The 16,268-nt window shown below is 41.4% G+C and overlaps 1 pseudogene; it reads right to left on the reverse strand.

Moving 5' to 3' along the window:
* Positions 1-160: 160 nt before the first annotated feature.
* LOC108434063 lies at positions 161-15,243 on the reverse strand (annotated as a pseudogene).
* Positions 15,244-16,268: the final 1,025 nt, after the last annotated feature.

Here is a 16,268-nt window from a genome sequence, read left to right on the forward strand (position 1 = left end):
CCCCCTCCACTTTTCTGCAGCCTGTCCACAGGCTGACTTCAAGCATCCCCATATCTTTCTGGTGGGATGCCTTTGGTGGTACGGTGTGACCGACAGGGTCCCTCAGCATCAGGGGCAACCCCATCCTCTGTGGATGGTCGTGCAGAGGGAGTGCAGGTTGTCAGAGGTGGTAGGAACCTGGTCGGTGGAAACAGCCAAGGGGTTGGGGGTCCAGCCGCACCTGCAGCTTGGGTTGAGGGTCCAGGTCCATCTGCGGCTGCCGCCGCTTCTTCCCCAGAGTCCTGTAAAGACAGAGGACAAGGCCGAAGCAACTTCCTATGCAAAACCCTTTCTTTCCCACTCCCCTTTTCAGGCTTAACAACGTATACAGGTATGTCAAGGTTCGGTTGCTTAGTCACCACATAGGGCATACTGCTCCAGAAGTTAGCCAGTTTGCCCTGTCCCTTGGGACCAACATTACGGACCAACACCCGTTCTCCTACCATTAAAGGACCCAGGAGACCCTGATTATCAAGTTTCTTTTGATGTTGCCCTGCCCTGTCCGTCAACTCCCCAGCTCTCCTGTAGGCATAATGTAGGCGGTCATAGTGTCTTCTCACCCACTCCTCCACAGTACTCTGTTCATCCACAGGGTGCCCCAGCATCACATCCAGGGGGGTCCTGACATGCCATCCAAACATGAGGTAGGATGGTGTATACCCTGTGGAGCTATGAACAGTGTTATTATAGGCATGCAGCATTTCGGGTAAGTAATCAGCCCACCTTTGTTTCTTCTCATCCACCAGAGTTCCCAGCATTCCAAGTAGAGTCCGGTTGAAACGCTCTGTGAGGCTGTTACGCTCAGGATGTTAGGGAGTGATATGACTCTTTTTACAGCCATATAGTTCACAGAGCTGCTTCACCACTGCTGCCTCAAAATTTGGACCCTGATCTGAGTGAAACGAGGATGGACAGCCAAAGTACTGTATAACCTGCTGCCACATAACCCTCACCGTGGTGGCAGCCATTTGATCTCGGGTGGCTGCTGCCCAAGCAAACTTGGTGAAGTGATCAGTCAGTACCATGATGTTTTGAAAGCCCCCAACTGCAGCTTCAAGAGACAGAAAGTCCATTGTGACCAGTTCGAGAGGGTAAGAGGTAGCAACAGGGGTCAAGCCAACAGCTGAGGTGCTAGGCCTTTTCCTAAGGGTACACTGTTGGCATTCTGCACATCATTTCTGGACATCAGTAGCCTTATGTGGCCAGTAGAAATTTATCTGCAGCAGTTTCAGTTTCATTGCAGAGTTCTTTACATTTACAGCGTTTAGCAGATGCTCTTATCCAGAGCGACTTACAAGAAGTGCTTTGTCAATCTAGAGAAAGTATCTTTGCTAGTTACCAATAGCTTAGAGAAAAAGACAGACCTGAGCTCAGATACTGCTAGAAACAAATGTCACTGCAGACACCAAGAGAAAAAGAAACAGAGTTGAACGCAGAACTCTGTGCCATTCAATGCAATACAATAACAATAAGATACAATAAATAAAATAAGTGCAGCTTATAGTTCAATGCTCATTCAAGTGCTGTGTAAAAAGTTTTTTCAGTTGCGAAATGTCCCATCTTGTTATGACAACAGGTAAATGCCTCCTTCTGAAGACTCTGAGGGAGAAGGAGCTGGTACCGTGGCATGTTAGTGTTTGGGTCTTGGGAGCAACGATATAGTACCCCCTCTTGAAGCTGCAGGCGGGGCAGCTCCTTCAAAAGCCTCAGTACATTGGGGGCTTCCTGTTGTCATTCGTCCCGCCGCAAAGGTCTCTTTCTATACCTGAGAGATTACAGAGTCCTGCTGCTGCACTTCTGCCCACCTTTCCGTTGTCCTGTCCAGAAGGCTGTGGCAGGTCTGGTGCTGGTCCAATAGAGGCCGCCGAGCTGGACCCTAAGAGGCAAGCTCGCACCATTTCAACGGTCACCTCTTGGAACCTGGGAACCTCCATACCATCGTCATCTTCTGGCACCACTGCAGCACCTACTGGGTAGTGGGACAGAACATCAGCATTTACATTTAATTTGCCAGAGCGGTGTTTGACCTGGAATCTATAGCTAGCCAGCTGAGCCACCCAACGCTGCTCCACCGCCCCTAATCGTGCTGTGGCCAGATGTGCAAGGGGATTGTTGTCAGTATATACAGTGAAGTCTGAGCCAAGGAGGTACTTGTGGAATTTTTCAGTAATGGCCCATTTAAGAGCCAGTAGTTCCAGTTTGAAAGAACTATAGTTAGCATCATTACGTTCTGCACCCTGGAGACCCCTACTGGCATAAGCAATACCTTTCTCCTGTCCATCCTGTTTTTGTGAGAGAACGGCCCCTAAGCCTCTGTGGCTTGCATCTGTATAGAGCAGGAAGGGTAGCATGAAATCTGCAAATGCCAGGACTGGCGCCTGCACAAGGCCTTGTTTTAGGGATTCAAAGGCTGCTCCACATTCATTAGACCAATTCCAAGGAGGGCATAAGGCCTTGGCCTTAGATTTCTTAGCAGGGTGCCCCCCCAGTAGCTTATGCAGTGGTGCTGCTATTTGTGAGAACCCCTTCACGAACCTGCGGTAGTACCCAGCCAGGCCAAGGAAAGCTCGCAACTCGTAGCAGACTTTGGTACCTTCCACTGCCGAACAGCCATCACCTTATCAGGGTCTGGAGCTATGCCAGCATCAGACACCACGTGACCCAGATATTGGACACTGCTTTGGAGAAGCTTGCATTTGTCTGGTTTCAACTTTAGACCCTGCTGGGAAAGGCGAGAGAAGACAAAATCAAGGCGGTCAAGGTGACTACTAAAGTCTGCAGCAAAAACGATCACATCATCCAAATAAACCAGCAGTGATTGATAGTTTTGATCTCCCAAGCAGCTCTCCATTAGGCATTGGAAGCTTGCCAGTGCATTGCACAAACCAAACGGCATTCGTTGGAACTCGAATAGCCCCATAGGAGTGGTAAAAGCAGTTTTGTCCATATCCTTTTGGTGCATTTTGACTTGCTAGTAATCAACATTTAATATCAGCAATTCTCCCAATTTTTGGTACGGATACACAGCCAATGGTGTAGTACTGATATTTCGAACACGCACCTGCATCTGGCCATTTTTCACATTCACCAAGGTACGAGCCACCAGCAGACCATCTCTTATGGGTAGCGGCTCCATGAGGGCTTCATAACTTCGACCACAAGGTCCGTTTCTAGCTCTGCAGTTCAACAGCACCTCGCTATTACCTGGCACTGTTACAGGGGCTAACACAGGGGCTGTAAAAGGTTTCAAATGCAAAGTGGCTATTTTAGGGACATTCCAATACTCCAGTGTCCATACAGTGTCCATACAACATGCAGGACTTAAAACCAAAGGCAATAGCTTGATCAGAATTCATATTAACAAACCAAGAGAGATAGCAAGGATAAAATCAGGAGAACAATACAAAAGAAACTGAATCAGAGCTCTGTAGAAATCTTAGAGACTTTGCAAACACAGATGTCAAACAAAAGGGTATTTGTGAGGCAATTAATGAGTCCAAGATCACTTGAAGGTGTGCGTGTTGGAGGAGCCAAAGAGAGTCCAAGATGAATCTCCACTGAGGGGGGAGATCACATGACAGAAGCACCCCTTAAGCCGAGGCTTCTGAAGCATATGATTGAGTGTGGGCCCAAACTATGAGAAAACACAACCAGAACTGGTAAAAAGTCCAGAGGGGAGTTAATCACCTGGGTCACAGGAACCGGGCAGGACATGCAATGTGGACCATGTGAATGGACCACTGAGGAGCCATCCTAAAAGCCATCACTTGGCCAGCTTGGGGAGCAAGCAGAGCAGCTGCACATGGCGCCAGCACAGAATCAGGACAGGGAACTGGCACAGGAGCGTCACAGGGAATTAGAGGAGCAGCAGCTCTGGAACTTGCAACAAATCAGGATAGGGAACCAACACAGGAGCTACCTGAAGAACCAAAACTGAAGCAGCCTGTAGAACTGTAACAGGAGCCTTGTGTGGAGCTGGTATTAGAGCACTGTGTGGAGACATTCAGGGTGCAGGAACTGGAACCATTTGCAGCACAGGAAATGGAGCACTGCACATTAAATTAGCAAACAATGCAAAATGATGAGGCCCAACCTGGCATACCTGTGGACTCCTCTACTTAAGACCGTGGCAAACAGCAGCGCTTTGTCACACCTTTGTAGAGGGGTGACCGTTATGGTTCTTAGCCCAGATGGGTATATAAACTAAAGGAAAAGTAAAGTAAAGCAAAAAGACAAGAAAAAAAAAAGATTGTCCCAAAACTATGTAAAAGCCCAAAAAGAATGCTTAAACAAGAAATGGCACCAAGACATACAAAGTGTTTGTTCCATAAACAGTACACAGGTGAAACATAAAGCAGATAAACTAGCCACCTGGGGCTCCATTTTGACACCCGCATACATCAGAAAGACTTGGACTAGAGAGACGTGGATACCACTCCTGTGCTCATGCCTCCCGTCTCCCCTGTCGCCCCTATTCAGCCTATTCACCTACTAGGGACCTGCCCATACAGGCAGTGCTGGCTTGCTGGCTTTACGCAAGCCCCCCATTTACAACTGGTCCACACAGTCTGTATATGCATTTATATACCTTTCAGGAGTCCCCAGAGACTAGTGGGACCTCCGGGAGTTTTTCAGTAAAGGCCCAGGTTCTGCCACACCACAGGGAATTTGATTGTGCCCTTAACCTGCTCCCAGGCACCACACCTCCATGGTCAATTGTTGCATATATTTGGACTGGAAACAAATGCAGACCAGGGGAGAACATACAAACTCCACACAGAAAGAATCCTGGTCGCTTGGCTGGGAATCAAACCCAGGCCCTTTGCAAGCAAGCAAAGTTTACTTATATAGCGCTTTTTACCACAGGTGTTGTCACAAAGCAGCTTTACTGAACAATCAGTATTACAGAAAGAAAGAAAAAAATCTGGTCAAGGCCCCCATGAGCAAGCCAGTTTCAACAGGGGCAAGGAAAAACTCCCTAAAAGAGGAAGAAACCTTGAGAGGAACCAAGACTCAGAAGGGGAACCCACCCTCTTCAGGTTGACACTGCATAGCAGACATTGTTACTATGAAGTATAGAACAAAGTGGGGAAAAAAGAAAGCAGTGGCTAATTTGATTAGCTTATGATAATGTAGCAGCAACAACAGCGGTGGTCAAGCTGATGACTGGTGAGCAGTGGCACCCGATCAGGGCAGAAGGGCCAACAACATCAGATGCACAGGATGGGCAGCTGTTCAACTTGGCAAAGAGAAGAAGAAAAAAGAGTGGCTGATCACAGATTACAGTATAATAGAGCAGCAGAGACTCCGGCAGGTCTCGATCTGACAGGGAAGACTAATCACTGAAGGCTTGACTTTACAAGTAAGTTTTTGGCTTAGACTTAAAAACTGAGGCTGTGTCTGAGTCCCGAACATTAACAGGAAGATTGTTCCAGAGCTGGGGGGCTTTGTATGAGAAAGCTCTCCCCCCTGATGTAACTTTATAATTCTAGGTACCAGTAGTAAGCCAGCACCTTGTGATCTAAGTAGGTGTGATGGTTCATAGTAGGAGAGAAGTTCACTCAGGTGCTGAGGGGCGAGTCCGTTTAGAGCTTTATAAGTCAATAATAGAATTTTATAATCAATGCAAAATTTAACTGGTAACCAGTGCAGGGTTGATAAAACTGGGCTAATATGGTCAAATTTTCTGGTTCTTGTGAGGACTCTGGCTGCAGCGTTCTGGACTAGCTGAAGCTTGTTGAGGCATTTGCTGGGACATCCAGACAGCAGGACATTACAGTAATCTAGCCTTGAAGTAATAGCGCTACCCACTTAGGTGTATTAAGTGAAATTAACTGAAACTTAGTTTAAATTGCTTTATTTTTTCTTGATTTTTTTTTTATGAAAATGTCACAGTGCAAAATCAAAATGGCTAAATTATTAACAAATTTCTTTTTTTTCACATAAACAAACATTCCCATTTATTCATAATAATGTGTTCATTCATTGTAAAACTTTAATTGCTTCACAAAGTTTATGTGAATTTGACTATGCATCAAATAAACATTGTATTAATACTGACTCATAAAACAATTTTGAAGTTGTTTTTTATTGTAGCAATATAGTAGATTTATAGTTTAAAACAATTGACTGTGGTAAAAATAGTTTATGCTTGATAAGAGTTGCTGATTTCATTTAGCCAATTATAGCTGCTATATGTTAATTTGCTAAATGAGAAATTTCACATAGGTGGAAAAAAAAGTTTACATATTGTACACATTACACTCTTCTTCTGGGAAAAAAAAAAAACTTTTATGAAACATTTCGAGAGCATATAATGTCTTGACAAAAAAAAAATCTAGAATGGTGTCCAAAAACCTGAGACCACATGGGAAATCTGGGGTTTCATTCATTTAAATGCATAATACACATTTAAAACAAAGCAAAGCTAAGACTGATAAAGGAAAAATAAAAAAAATGTAAAGAAATATTCAAGATTCTGCAATATGTCTGTCAACAGTCTTTGTACAAAAAGGTCTGATATTTGCTTCAATCCCATTTCTTCTACTGAAGCTTGCTTTCGGAATGGTTGTAGGTAGATTTGATCTACTTATCAGAGTTCATGCCAGCTTGAGTGCCCACTGGGAGTGCACTGAGAAATTCTCAATGTTTTCTCAAAATTCTCAAAAATTAGAAAACAATGGAAGAGAATAATTTTAATTTAATTTAAGTAATGAGAATTGATAAAAAGAAAAACTAATTCTAATACATTGCTTGATGCCTCTGACATTATTTTACTATAGTTTTAAATTGTTTTTTTTTTCAGGTGTTCCAATTACGTCCATGGCCACAGATGTATTAAACCAAGCACCTAGGCATGCAGACTGCTTTTTACAAACATTAGTGAAAGAATGGGTCGCTCTCAGAAGCTCAGTGAATTTCAGTGAAGTTGCATAGGATGCCACCTGTGCAACAAGTCCAGTCATGAAATTTCCTTAGTATTCCTAAATATTCCACAGTGAAATGTCAATGGTGTTATAACAAAGTGGAAGTGATCGGGAACAGTGACAGCTCGACAACAACTTGATACCCACAAACTGGTCGGTCACGTAAAATGACAAAGCGGGGTCAGCAGATGCTGAGGCACATAGTGCGCGGGGTCACCGACTTTCTGCAGAGTCAGTCGCTACAGACCTCCAAACTTCATGTAGCCTTCAGATTAGCTCAAGAACAGCGTATAGAGTGCCAGATTTATTGAATTATCATAAAAAAAGGTTTGCAGCAATTATTAATTTAGAAACTATTAAAATAAAGTATAGAGTCATTGTAACTGAGGCCCAGGCTGTCTTAGGCAGGGAAAAGTTAGGCCTAATGCTTCAAGGCGAGAGATTTCTGTACCAGGCATTCCTGCAGTGCTAGAAAGCCTCGAGAGATGAGCAGATATGAGCTGTAAGAAATACAACCTTTTTTATTAAAAACAAGCTAGCTTTTAGTGAGGAAACAGATAAGCAGCGAGCAGGAATGGGTCGTAACTCTTAATGAATTAAGATGCCCAGCTCGGAGTTGAGAGCCATTATGGAGAGTTGTAACAATGGTCCTTGTCAGACAAAATATAGAGGCATCAAAAAGTAAATTTAACATAGCAAATATAATGATATCCAATGGAAACCCTAGGATGGTCAGAGAGGAGAAGTGAAGAGAGTGCCCTGGGGAGGAACACTGACCATATTCGAAAAACATTATAAAAACCGATGTAATCTGTTGAATCTTTGCATTTTGGCGATCCGGGAGCCGCCTTGTCACCTGAAACTTAATAAATGAAGAGGGCCTTCTTGTTCCTCAACAGAACCATCGGCTGAAGTTTGTTTTTTCATTTTTCTTTAACCTTCTGCAAGAATGCTTTTTAATCTTCCATCCATCCATCCATCCATTTCCTAATCCGCTTCTCCGTCAGGGTCGCGGGGGGGGGCGGGAGCCTATCCCAGCAGTCTTCGGGCGGAAGGCAGAATACACCCTGGACAGGTCGCCAGTCCATCACAGGGCGCTTTTTAATCTTTTTGAATGTTATCTTTTTTGCATTTTGCAAGGATCCTTTGATTTTAATTACCCTTTTTTTGCATTAGAGAACAGAATAAATTTGTACTAAAACTTAACTTAGAATTAATTGATCGGTAGCAACACGCATTTCATCCGCATCGTTCGGGACTCAGGATAGGAGGGTGAGGCACTCCAAGAGCTTCATGGAATGGGTGTTCATGGCTGAGCAGCTGCATCCAAGCCTTACATCACCAAGCGCAATGCAAAGTATCAAATGCAGTGGTGTAAAGTGGCGCCGCTGGACTCTAGAACACTGGAGACATGTTCTCTGGAGTGACCAATCACGCTTCATGTATCAGGTCCAACTCATAGGCACGGCCACACCTTAGATTTGATCATCTCTAAACGCATAGATGTTAATAATACTGAAATTACTGATGTTGCAATCTCTGATCATTTTGGTGTATTTTTCAATATGTCATTATCTATTAGAACACTCTGTGAAAAGCGCACAATAACCAAGCGTTATCTCAGTGCTGGCAGTGCCGTGGCCTTCACAGACATGATACAGTCCCTCCCTCCCCTCTCAGAAAATGCGAATGAGTTAGTTGAAACATTCATATACAGAGTTAGGAGCTGTATTGATGTTGTGGCACCAAAAGTAACTAAAACTATTTCTGGAAGAATTAAGATGCCCTGGAGAAACACTACATCTATTATAAAACTCAGGCAAGACTGCAGGCAGGCTGAGAGACGTTGGCGAAGGTCAAAATTGGTAGTACATTTTGATATCTATAAAACAACATTACAGACTTACAACAGTGAAGTGAAATCAGCACGGAAAAACTATTACTCTACCTTAATCGACTCAACCAGTAATAACTCAGCTGCCCTGTTCAGAAGTATAGATCGGCTAGTAAACCCCACCTCCCATGTCTTCCCTGAATCCGTTTCAGTTGAAAAATGTGATGAGTTTGCAATATTTTTTAGGGACAAGATTACTAATTTAAGGCAGAATATAGCAACAAGCACTAATAGACTACCAGCCCTGATATCAGTTAGTCATCCTAACTGTAATATGTCTTACTTCAAGGAAGTTGACATGGTAACACTATTTGACGTGATTTCATCACTTAAATCCTCTACATGTGAACTGGACCCTCTACCAACATGCTTTTTCAAGCAGGTTCTGAGCTCATTATCTAATGAAGTTCTAATGATTGTTAATCAGTCTTTGCAACTGGGAGAATTCCCTAATATTCTTAAAACTGCAGTGGTTAAACCACTACTAAAGAACAGAAATCTTGATCCCACATTTCTCAATAATTATCGACCTATATCTAACCTTCCTTTTCTTAGCAAAATCATTGAAAAAGTTGTGTCAACCCAGTTGAATGATTATGTTAAAGTAAACCAAATAAATGACACTTTTCAGTCCGGTTTCAGAGCTCTCCATAGCACTGAAACAGCACTAGTTAGGGTAGTAAATGACCTGAGATTGAATAAAGATGCAGGCAAACTCTCAGTCCTTTTTCTCCTAGATTTAAGCGCTGCTTTTGACACTGTTGATCATGAAATACTTATTGATCGACTACAGAGCTGAGTAGGCCTTAGTGGCTTAGTCTTAGACTGGTTTAGATCGTATCTAACTGGGCGCGATTACTATGTTGCATTAGGTACCTCTTCCTCCACACGTCAAAAAATAACTTGTGGCGTCCCCCAAGGATCAATTCTTGGGCCTTTACTGTTCAACCTATATATGCTTCCATTACCGCATATCATTAACAAACATGGTATTAGTTATCATCAATATGCAGATGACACTCAACTTTACATTTCTTTAGAACCTAAAGCCCTAAAATCAATTAGCACACTGTTTGAGTGCATAGGTGATATACAGACATGGATGTCAGACAATTTTCTGCAATTAAATAAGGAGAAGACAGAGGTTCTTGTTATTGGCAGTGATTCACAAAAGAATGATGTTCAGACTTATTTAGATCAAATGAATCTGAAGGCCAAACAATGTGTTAAGAACTTGGGCGTCACTTTTGATAATGAGCTCAGCTTTAAATCACACATCATGACTACATGCAAGACAGCTTATTTTCACCTTAGAAACATCGCTAAGGTCCGAGATATGCTCTCTCCTGCTGATAGTGAAAAACTTGTCCATGCATTTATCACATCAAGGTTAGATTATTGCAACGCTGTTTTATCTGCTCTCCCAAAGAGCTCTATCTCTCACCTACAGCGAGTTCAGAATGCTGCTGCAAGGGTCTTGACCCGGAGAAGAAAGAGAGATCATATTACACCTGCACTCCACTCACTGCACTGGTTACCTGTCAGTTTTAGAATAGATTTTAAGGTTCTGATGATGGTTTTTAAATGTCTTCATGGTCTTGCTCCTCTTTACCTCAGTGAAATGATGGTGAGATATGTTCCTGTCAGGTCTCTCAGGTCCTCAAACAGTAATCTACTGGTGATTCCTAAAACCCGGTTAAAGATTGGCGAGGGTGCTTTTAGCCACTACGGCCCAAAGCTTTGGAACTCTCTTCCTGAGGAGCTAAGAGGCATTACATCCCTGTACAGCTTCAAGAGTAATCTTAAAACCTTTCTGTTTAGATCTGCTTTTAGTTAAGAAACTTTTGTCTGTTCTATCTCTTTCATTTTATCTTTTTCAGTTTATTTCATTATTTTATTTTGTTTCCTTCTATCTTTATTTCTTTTAATGTGTTTTGCTTATCTTTGTTTTCTTTTTATTTATTCTGTAAAGCACTTTGAGTTGCATGTATGTATGAAAGGTGCTATACAAATAAAGATTATTATTATTATTATTATTCTCTGTCCTGCAATCTGATGGATGAGTCTGCGTTTGGTGGTTGCCAGGAGAACGGTACTTGTCTGACTGCATTGTGCCAAGTGTAAAGTTTGGGGAGGGGGATTATGGTGTGGGGTTGGGCTTGGTTCCTTAGTTCCAGTAGAAGGAACTCTTAATGCTTTAGCAGACCAAGAGATTTTGGACAATTTCATGCTCGCAACATTGTGGGAACAGTTTGGGAGCAGTCATGTTGTTCCAACATGACTGCGCACCAGTGCACAAAGCAGGTCCATAAAGACATGGATGAGCAAATTTGGTGTGGAAGAACCTGACTGGCCTGCACAGAGTCCTGACCTCAACCCGATAGAAAACCTTTGGGGTGAATTAGAGCAGAGACTGCGAGCCAGGCCTTCTCATCCAACATCAGTGTCTGACCTCACAAATAAATTTCTGGAAGACTGTTATAGCTGCAAAGGGTGGACTGACATCATATTAAACCCTATGGATTAAGAATGGGATTTCACTAAACTTCATAAGAAGGCAAACGAGCAAATTATTTTGAAAATATAGTGTATATTTTCTTTAATGCATTCATAGACGTACATGCAGGGCATTGTAAGGCAAAGTAATCCTCTTTTTTATTTAAGATTGACCATTTTTGATAGATTTACCATTATTAATGGGATGTATAGAAAAACTCAAGACATGTAAAATCACTGGTTATTTTGAATAGCAAATTAAATGACTATGTATATGTTGTGACACCTAGTTCGAAGGACGATCATTATGAATGAAAAATCTGTAAGGTTCTCTAAAATGTTTACATCAAACCTCTCTCATTGATTCTTTTTACATCTCAGATATTCAGTTATGCTGATTTTATTAAAATGTACTATATTATTTTGAGATGTTTAAAAATGTTGACTTATCAAATGTGAACTTATTGTTCACTAACAATAGAATTGTCAGGGTCATGTGCTTTATTTTAAGGCATAGTAATCATGAACATTCAGCTCACTTAACTGGGACTTTACTCATCATTTGTTTTTTAGTGTTTTGCTCAGGTTTCATTATAATTATGTAACACTTTGGAAAAAAGATACAGAATAACAAACCAAAGCTTGAGGCCAAAATGGCAAATATCTCCACAGCTACAGTGAACTTTCCAGGAGAGCTGACATAAGCTGGGATGAAGGTGATCCACACTGCACAGAATATGAGCATGCTGAATGTGATGAACTTGGCTTCATTAAACTTATCAGGCAGCTTCCGAGCCAGAAAAGCTAAAACAAAACACAGTAGAGCCAAAAGTCCAATATAACCCAGCACAGCCCAGAAACCTACTGCAGAACCTAACTGACATTCTAGAATGATCTTTTCCTTGTAGTGCTTTAGATTTTTGAAGGGGAAAGGAGGAGATGTTGTTAACCAAAGCAGACAAATTAGGACCTGTATGAGAGTGAAAGCAAGAACACTGAGTCTCTGCTGTGGAGGCCCAAACCATTTCATGACATTACTGCCTGGAAGTGTAGCTCTGAAGGCCATTAACACCACTATTGTTTTCCCCAGAATACAGGAGATGCAGAGGACGAAGGTGATCCCAAACGCTATATGACGCAACACACAGGACCACTCAGAGGGCCGACCAATGAAAGTAAGTGAACAGAGGAAACACAGAGCCAGAGAGAAGAGCAGCAGGAAGCTCAGCTCTGAATTGTTGGCTTTGACTATTGGAGTATTTTTGTATCTGAAGAATATAATTGCTATTATTATTGTCATAACTGTACCAATAATTGAAACAGCTGTCAGCAAAATTCCCATCGTTTCCTCATACGACAAGAATTCAGTTTCCTTCTTTACACATTCATTCCTGTGTTGATTTGACCAGTAGTCCTGATAGCATTGTTCACATTTAAGCGAGTCTGTCAGAGAGAAATATATTACATAGATAACAAAAAGAAAATTTAGATGCAATGGAACAGTAACTGAAGGAATGTATTTTATATAACGTTGCATTTGTCTTCTATGTCCTGAAACATGGAGAAAAGCTTATGTACTGGAAACTTTTCATACTTAATTATCACACACATTGTACAATCATTTTTGATTAGCTATAGTACCAACAATACACTGTTACAACTCTGCGTTGTTTTATACCTGTAATGTTACTGATCTCTCCTTCAGCACATGGTATACAGTCAAAGCAGCAGATAGGCTTTCCTTTCTGCACAGCCTTCCTGGTGCCTGGAGGGCAGCTCTCACTGCACACAGACACCGGCAGCTATGAACAAAACAAATGTTTAGTAATATAAGAGAACATATAATTTAGACATATTTTACAAACCTGGTATAAGATATACATGCTTCATCAAGACCGACGTTCAGTTCTATTCCTTTACCTGGCTTGTATTTTGAGCCCACACAATAGATGGCATTTGTACTGCTAATCGACTGTGAGCAGGAAAAGAAGAGTCATAATATCCAACAGTGACAAACTCATAGTGATCTTCAATAGTTTGCAAGTTTATTATTTCAAATTTAGATGCAGGGTCACCATTTTTATCAAAGTAAAACTCTTCGCCTTCTTTGGTTTTAAAGCGCACTCTTTTGAGATGTTCTAGAAACTGACAAAATAGAAGCAAGTTTAAGTTACAAAATCTGAAAAGCTTAACACATCCTTCTCAATGAAAGTACAAGATTTTTGCTGATTTTTCAGACTTAGTGCTACACACATTATGGAAGCTTAAAACTTCAAGTTCCATGCCAAAATAGACTTTTAACTCACAGTGGGAGGATCAGGCTGCTTCTTTGTAGGACATGTTTGCGTGCAGCCCAGAAGGTCATGCAGTGTATGGGCAATAGTGTATACTGCTTTATAAGCATTATTGAAGATGGGCATCATGGTCATGTCTGTGAATTCATTGTCCATTTCAGACAGTTCCTCCTGTCCTGTGCACACTATTGTTTCATTTGAGTCATTCTGCACTGTATATTTGCAATTAAACAAAGCTTCCCAGAATTCAGTAAAAATGGCACTGCCTGCAGATTTCAGTGGATGTATATCCAGTATGAATTCCTTCAGACCCGTCACTGTTGTTTTGGGTACAGCTAGCCCGATGGCTCCTTGCAGTATTTTGTGCTTATCTGTTCTGGCTACAGTTGAATCAGCGATCCAAGCTCCAGTTCCCACCCACTGGTATCCAGTAATGTTGTGCTCATAAAGTATATCAAGCAACATCTCCAAGTCCCAATAAGTAACATATGCCACAATCACTCGAGAAGTAGAGCTTTTGATCTGCTGGATTATTCTCAGCACTTTTTCTGGTGAGTAGTTTGTAAAAAATGGAAGGGAATATTCTAAACAAACACCCAACTTTTCAGCAGCTTCAGTAAATCCAGCCATCCCACTGTTACCATAATCATCATCTCTCCTGATTGCACCCACCCAGGTCCAGCCAAACTGCTTGACCATCTCTGCCAGTGCTCTGCTCTGGTAGTAATCACTGGGAACAGTGCGCAAGAATGTGGGATATATTCTTTTGTCACTGAGACACTCGCAGGTGGCATCATGACTGATCTAAAAACAGATTCACACAGGTCTGTAGGATCATATATCAATCATAGTTTTTTATGCCAGATATGCGTTGTATTTAAAAGTAATGATAAGTTCAGAAATTATTTTATCGATTGGGTATAATTGTTAAAAATTAATTAATTGCTTACTAAGGGGATGCTAAAAGGCCCAATCGTTTTTGTAATTGCCATTGATACTGATGAGTATGTCTCGCCAATTATGGCTTGTGCCTGTGCTGGTTTTGTGCAGGGCTCATCCAGTATTGAGTTCACATTTCCATTAACAAGTGCCAGAGCCATTTTAACCCCCATAGCCCTGGAACTGCATGTGTCATAGATCTTGTAGCCCAGTGAGACCCCAGGGAGTAAAGAGGAGCTGTTGTTGATCTCTTCTATTGCAAAAATCACAGACTGTGAATACTGCATTGCTCTGAAATCAAGACTGGATTAGGGAAAAAAGATATACACAGATGTTTAAGGATAACATGTTGAACTGTAATTACTACTGTCTAATTTAAGTGCTGAAAATAGTACCTATTCATTCAATGTATGAAAATCTCACTTTGTCTTTGTACTTACCTCACACATTTCAGTGGTGATGGCTTCACCATATAGGACACTTCTGTGCTTTCCCAACTCCTGTGGAAGGGGAAAATCACTCCAACTATAATATCACCATCCTTTGAAAGTAGTGGATAAACAGGTTCTCCTTGCAGGCTACAGAACGTCCCATTTGTTCTGAAAACATTGATGATGAGCATTACTGCATGCAAGAGATTGAAGACAGACTCCATCCACCCATTCAACTTCTGAGTAGGGATGTTGTTTGAGTGTGTGCAAGGATGGATTGTTCAGCTGGCTGAACAGCAAGTTCTTGTGGCATTTATACTGAAATGTAGATCCTCTATGGTAAGCTTACACTGATGAGTCGCAGTCATAGGAGGTGTGGTTTTAAATTGTTAGCAGTACTAATCCAAAAGAAGCTGACCTCACTTTCATTTATTACCTGTTTTACCTTTGTTTTGTTTTTGATCCTTTCCTGTTGCTTTTTGTGCAGTTTAGTTAAAACCTGTTTTTTTATTAATGATTTTTCATTGTTGATATTTTAAGAATATCTGTACCTTTTTAAATGATCTTATGCTTATTTGCAAGAACAACAATTTTATTCAGATATTCAAATGCCTTAGACATTAAAGAAGAATATATGATTACTTACATAACTACATTTTTTCTACTGCTAAAAACAAATTACAGTGAACTATGATCTGTATGTTGGAAATTTATTTCATTATGATTGTGCCATGGAGTTTGTTCTATCTTTCTCACTTAACTGCATAAGTTCATTAAGCAAAGTGTTTTATAAAGGCCATATTGGGCTTTATTTCTTCTTGCATAATTTGCATATTGGCTCCAGAGAATGAAGAAGGTAGATAAAACTGATTGTACGACTGTGTGATTAGTTCCAGGTTCTTGCTGCTTTACTAGGATTATCTTGTCTCCTTTGTTGTGTGACCGGCTGTATGCTTTGGTCACTCCTACTGCCTCCTACGCAACACTTCTAGCCTTCTGTGCTAAGCTGTTCTGGATAAACACTTGTGTCAGATTCTCTCCTGTCTAGTAAGGCTGTGTCTGTTTAGAATTACTCCAGAGCTCCAGAAATTTGACCCATGCATTATTCAAAATAGTTATATGTATTTTTGTTAGAATCAAAAGAAGTGACATTACTGTGTGACGAAGGAAAAAAGACATGCTGGCATCTAAAGGTTGTGTGTTGCTGCAAGTCACCTGTAACACCTGAAATAATACTTTAAAAGTCAGA

This window comes from Pygocentrus nattereri, chromosome 7, assembly GCF_015220715.1.
Source record: "Pygocentrus nattereri isolate fPygNat1 chromosome 7, fPygNat1.pri, whole genome shotgun sequence".
NCBI classification, from domain to species: domain Eukaryota; kingdom Metazoa; phylum Chordata; class Actinopteri; order Characiformes; family Serrasalmidae; genus Pygocentrus; species Pygocentrus nattereri.